The following is a 6,270-nucleotide window of genomic DNA, read 5'->3' as shown; positions in this document are numbered from 1 at the left end:
TTACAGGAATCGTTTACGGGTTATGAAACCAGCTTGATTCTGTGCATCACTGTGACAAAGACGTTTATATCTACATCTCCTTTCTTATATTATGAGACCAGTGCAGGGCCCGTTCACAGGGGCCAGTGTGACGCCTCCCTGCGCTTTTTAGTGCAGGGTTTGTTCAAAATGTGCATCTCATGTTGGTTTATCAATAACACTGACACAACAGGTGGAGATTCAGCGCTTCCTTACAACTTCACCACACGCTTAAGACTCAGTTTCTAACCTATCAAAAACCTGCGTGATGACGGTAAATCTCTCTCTCAACAATATATAAGCTCCGCCCCCGGGAGCGGAGCAGCCAAACTGTACATTCATTCTGATCGTGTTGCGTGTCCACTCCCTTCGGTCTTTGATTGGATGAACGGTTCTTGATATAATTTAAACACTCACAGATTCTTGCCTTTATTAGAGAGATGAACACCAACATTTCATCTCAGACAGGTTCACTATTATTTAATAGTCATGTAATCGTTTTGTTTACACAGATGTCTATAATAAATATGCCAACATTGCAACGCAGGAGTCATCGATCATGGAAAGGTTTTACTGAATGTTTGAAAATTAAACTGTACATTAAGAACAGTTTGATGCTACAGATTTCTGCCACACGAGTCGAGGTATACAGGCTCAGTCCTTCATCTGCCCGGCTGTCTTCATTTTATTCAGGCTGCACCCAGATCAGAAGAAGGGGAGCAGGACGGCGGCAGTTCGATGATTTTGCTTTAAACTCCTGTTTACTCCCTGGCGTTCATCAGGTTCATCTCGATTATACAGGTCCAGTGTGTGCTTAGCTGCCAGGTGTGTTACACCTACATTGTAAAAATGAAGTCAGACCAGCAGGGTGAAACGACGCAGAGCATTTGTTTGATTACTGTAAAGATCAAAGTGCACGGAATCTCTGAGATGATGTAAATCATTTCCCTGAATTTCACCTTTTCACCCTTTGTCATGTGTTGTGATAGTTCTGGGTTTCAGTCAGTGCTTCTTTTATTCTAACAGAGAGGAGTTACTCCATAACTTCCTGTCTCTATGCTAAGCTAGGCTAACACTAACCCGCCCTGGGGCTGTCTCTGTAGCGGGCGCAGATGTGAGACTGAGGAGGCGTTTCCTTTAAAGGAGCAGAGGAACAGCTGATTACTCGGAAATGTTTTCTTTCTTCTGCTGTATCAGTTTCCAGCGTCACGCTCATGCCGACACGCCACCGCCACCGCTTCTGTGCACCGTTGGTTTTGCTGTGGGTGCAGAGCTGGTGAGACACGACATCACGTTGGACCGAAGCTGCTCGGAGCCACAAACACACCCGAAAAGATCTGAGAGCTCCAGTCGTTGTTGACTGTTGACTCTCACTGATGCTGAAAAGACTCCAACATGAAAGCTGAGCCGCCCTCAGCCTGCATCGCACGCCGAGCGACCCTCTGCTGTCACGTCACAAGCGTTTCCAAAAGCTTTATCACACTGTAACATCATATTGTGAAAATTTCAGGCTTATTTTTGGGTTCATGTGTTGAACTTGGCCGTGTCTACCTGCACGTCGCTGATTAAGGCTTTGCTGGGAAAAGAGTCTGGAGCTCAGCCACAGGAGCCAGCAGGGGAGAGAGGAGGGGAAGCTTCACACCCCGCTGCATTCTGGGAATAATGAGCCCTTTTCAGACACGAATCTGCAACATTAGTGGCTTCATGTATCTGCGTAAGGGACAGATTACATCTCTTTACAGCAGCTCAACATTATTTAAAGGTTCTGAACTTGTGGCTGATTTTATTTGTATTGTCCTGTTACACCCCACCGCTCCTCTTCTGTCCGCCCCAACATCCAAACACTCTGTACCAACAGAATTCAGAAACCAGGATCAGGAGACAGACATGACGCAGTATCCTGCTTTCTAGTAAACGCACTTCCATCACTCACAGCCAATCACATTCATGCAGGTGTACTGAGTCTAATCAACACTGTTTACTCTGCAGCTCTCCAGGTGTGCTGTTTCAGCCCGTTCTGTCACGTCCTTCAGCGTCTGGTACAAACGCACACGGCAGCCTCTAGCATCACAGTTCAACGCTGAAAGAAGCCCTGTTAGAAATAACAGGAGAGTCAGAGTAAGGAGGTGTTGGGGTGGACGGGTGGGTCAGTAACCAGACTTTCACCCAGGAAACCGGTGTTCGTTTCCCGCGTGAAACAATCAAACTTTGATTGTTTTAATTATGTAGTCACGTGAGTAATTATTATAGTTATTTTAACCCAAACCCTTTACCTTTTCCTAAACCTACCTCTGCAAAAACGATGCTTAAAAAGCGTTAAAAAGAAATGCAAAGGGCTGTTGCAGATTACTGAAGCTGAGCTAGAAGCATGTTTTCTTTTATTTGTGAAAACGGTCTTTTCATCCCGACAGCAATCAATAAATCAAAAGCATCTGTCTGTGGCCGTCAGGACTGCAACGAGCACGGCCTACGTGCTGCACTCATGGACGTGTGTTTTGGAGGGAGGCCTGCAGGGTGGAGGTTACGTTCAGATTTTGTCTGTCTCCGCTGGTTCCTCCAGTGTTGCTTTGGCTTTAATGTTCACGTATGTTTATTAAGGAGGGATTATCGCTCTCAATCTCTCTGACTGAACTCTGTTTAAAAGTACAGTTTAAAATATCAAAGAGCCAACAGGAAGTCAGCAGTTCAGCCAGAGGAGGACTCAAATACACTAATAATGTACAATAATAATAATAATAATAAGGCTCTGTGGGCATTAAAACATGGAAGTCTGACAATCTGTTTGGAGCAGCTTTCATTAGAATGAATGAATTTAGTTATACAACCTTTGCAGCATGAAAACAACACGTTCATCTGCAGCATTCAGCAGCAGCAGCACGTGAGGAGCAAGCTGCCAACGTGTTCATCCTGATTAGACCTCACAGGTGTTTTCACTTCAGGTTCAATCTCAAAACGGTTTGCAGCGTTTTCTGATTGAACGACATGTTTCCTTGCAAACGTTGTGCAACATTCTGCAACGGGCTTCGAGGTATGTTTTCTCCCGTTTGGTGGGCATTTTCAGGTGTTACTCAATCAGATGCGACAGGTTTGTAAATACAACGGTGTTAAAAAGGCAGGAAAATGCAACGCGCTTGCGTCCACAGTCCTGAGTCTAACCAGCCAAAACTATTGGAAACACCAGTGGCCTGTACTAAGAAGCGGGGTAACTGGCTTATCCAGGTACCTTCAGGAGTAACTTTGTGACGTCGGGTGTAACTTCCCGATTAACCTGTACTACAAAAGGTGGACAGGTTTTACCCGAGGTCTGCTGTCATGGTTTACGCCTGCGTGCAGGTCATCTTCGTGGTTAACCCGAGGTTAAATATTTTTAACTTGTTCCTGAACTCACCCTGCAGCCGAGCTGCGATTCAGGGAGGAGATCTGAATTCATTAACAGGATGGTTTCTCAGATGGAGCCCATCGAACTGAATGATTCTAAATGTTTTCACATATTTAGATTAATTTACGTGTCCAGAAAATACGGAGCCAGGGTGGGGGGGGTAATCTGATGAAGGTCTTCTGAATACGCCCAGTAAAGTCTCTAAAGTCCCAGTGTGTGTAATAATCTGGTGGAATATGTTCCACTGCAGAGGTGTGTGATGTTGCAGCTGTGCAAAGTGAAGTGATCCTTTTAAATAAATATTTATATTTTATAGGTCTCAGTGACTCAGTTTGCTGCACAAAACGTTTTCGCTTACTTTGTTTAACTTTTCAATTTAAAATTCAAATCCTGAAATAAGTGTGGCTTTTGTTTCTGCTGCTGAAACATTTGGAGGAAAACTTCAGACTCTCTCTCGGACCTATGCCGGTAAGATTTTCAAAATAAAACTAGTGGTTACCGCTGCAGTTTGGTTAGGTTTATGCGACCTGCGTCGCAGCCCCCCTGCCGTGACTCCTGCTGCATGGGTTTTGTATATTTTTGTGCTTTGGGATGTCTGCAGCAGCTTTGTGTCTCTCTCTGCGCTCGGTTTCCCTCTACATGCTCTGGAGCGAGTTGGTGGGCGTGGCTCCTGTGTTCCCCTGTCAGCACCTTCACACACGTTTTGCACTGGTTTGCAATGTTTTTCAGATTGAACGACATGTTTCCTTGCAACGTTCCGCAACGGGTTTCGAGGTATGTTTGGTGGGCGAGTCTCAGGTGTCACTCAATCAGTCCGTGAACACAACAGTGTTAAGAATGCAGAGAAATGCAGTGCGCTTGCGTACACAACAGGGCGTTCAACAAACCACCCTTTCCGACGTTTTGTCGGCGCTGAACTCGCCCCTGGCCCGACTCGCCACTCTGCCCGCCTGCTCGTCATCCTGCCCATCAGCCTCCTTACCAGCCTTCCAGTCTCTGCGTTGTATCAGAGTGTGAATGCACGCCAGCCAACCAGTCAACCAGAGACGGATGTTGGAAGTTTGAGAGTTTGCCTGCCTGGCAGTTGTGTCATCGCTAATCTGTTTATCTCCAGGATTCACCACCTGACCACCAGCCAACCCCTGAACTCCCCGAACCACTTGTTATGATTGGACGCCCCCTCTCCTGCCAACACCGAGCGACCCACATTCCCGAACACCTGCCCCCACTCACCTGCAGCTGCTCTGCCTCTCTTGTTCCCTTGTTATTATTTAATAAAAGATCTCCGTTTCATCCTGACACCAAAACTACTTGGATGAAAGTCCGGTTTCTGACCCATCCATCCAACCTTCTACTCAGGCTTTTCTGTTCCTTATACTCGGCCTATTTTAAAGTTAAAGGCCAGACGTCGACGGACGTGACAAAGCTTAGCTATTAGACGCCCTAGGATTAAGAAGCTGCTGGTTGTTTCTTGCTAAATTCTTTTATTGTGAAGCAATTTGGAACTTTTCTTTTACGTTTTGAAAAATCCTAACTCATTTGTCTCCTGATGCGCAAAGGAGCAGACACTTTCTGTGCTTGTGTCTTCTGTCAGTGTGTCCTCAACAGAACACGCTGATTTATAACCTGTGTGTCTGTGATGCTGTGATTTAGATTTACTTGTGGAGACGTGTGAATCACAGATCTGTTAGAGCTGCAGGACAAAATCCGTAAAACGAAGCCTCTGAGTGAAGTCGAGTGTTGATCTTCAGAGAGTTACTGAGCCACAGGAGGAGTGTTGTTTTACGGCGATATGAAAGTGTGTAAGTTTGTGGATTTGAGAGTATCTGATAGTTGTATTTTCACCCTCGCCACCAGCTGCGTCCTTCTGGCTCCAGCTCTGTATTTTATTTCTCTTCTGATATTAAAGGTGAAGCTGGAGGTGAGACGCTGACAGACCCGGAGAGGCCTTGAGCTCCTGCAGCTGCCGAGCGTCCACGCAGACACAGAGACATGGAGCTGATTAAAGCTTCTTCAGGATCACTTTACACTCCCGGTGGTTTCACACGCTGATGCATTTCTCCTCGCCGCAGGGACGCTCGCATTTATCTGGCTGGAGGGAAAAACCTGCAGAATGTATACGGGACAGGATTCAAACTTGCTGGGAAATGAAAGCTTGTTTCTGGAAGTACACTTTTGTGTTTTTGTTGAACGAACTGAATGAAGATCAGATGGTGTAACAGAAGTGGGCGGGAAGAAGGCTGACATCATTGTTAGCGTTGTTACTGCTCCGCCCGGCGAGCACGCTGAGTGAAACAAATCAAACACACCTGACCAACTGGTGCATGCTGGGTCTGACCAACCTTCACCTCCGTCTTTTCTTTCCATCTCCTCACCCTCACTCCTCCTCCTCTCTTCTTCTCTCTTCACTTTTCCTCTCCCCCTTTACCTTCTCCTCCTAATCTCCTCCCTTCTGTACTTCTGCCACTACTTCTTTCTCTCTTCCCTTTCCTCTCCTTTCTCTCCCCTTTTCTTCTCCTGGGAAGGAGGACGAGGGTTTATTGGATGAGAGAGTGATCGTCTCCGTCCAAAGAAAAGAAACTTTAGCCTCCCTCTCTCTGCTCTCTTTCAGCAGGAGAAATGTAATTATTGTTGGCTGAAGGCAGGAGGGAGGAGGAAGAGGAGGAGGAGGAGGAGGAGGAGGAGGAGGGATGGTCTTTCCTCCCCTCTCTTCCTCCTCTCCTTGTCTTGCGTTTCTTCTCTTCTCTGTTCATCTTCTCCTTTTTCCTTCCTCCCTTACGTTGTTTTTGTTTTTCTACCCTCGTTGTTCCCCTCTCCTCCTCACCTCTCCTCATTCTCCACCTCCTCTTTTTACCGCTCCTCACCTCACATCT

At 46.4% G+C, this 6,270-nt stretch overlaps 1 long non-coding RNA gene across 1 annotated transcript; it reads left to right on the top strand.

Moving 5' to 3' along the window:
* Window positions 1–1,024: 1,024 nt before the first annotated feature.
* On the top strand, window positions 1,025–5,760 carry LOC119890707. The gene is made up of 2 exons (XR_005442285.1): window positions 1,025–5,199; window positions 5,307–5,760. It is a non-coding gene; the product is annotated as an uncharacterized LOC119890707 (long non-coding RNA).
* The last annotated feature ends 510 nt before the right edge of the window (window positions 5,761–6,270 follow it).

This window comes from Micropterus salmoides, unplaced genomic scaffold (assembly GCF_014851395.1).
Source record: "Micropterus salmoides isolate LMB-PRFRI ecotype aquatic unplaced genomic scaffold, ASM1485139v1 Ms_hic_scaffold_6, whole genome shotgun sequence".
Taxonomy (NCBI): domain Eukaryota; kingdom Metazoa; phylum Chordata; class Actinopteri; order Centrarchiformes; family Centrarchidae; genus Micropterus; species Micropterus salmoides.
The sequence above is the reverse complement of the archived record's forward strand: the minus strand, read 5'-3'. Positions and strand labels throughout refer to the sequence as shown.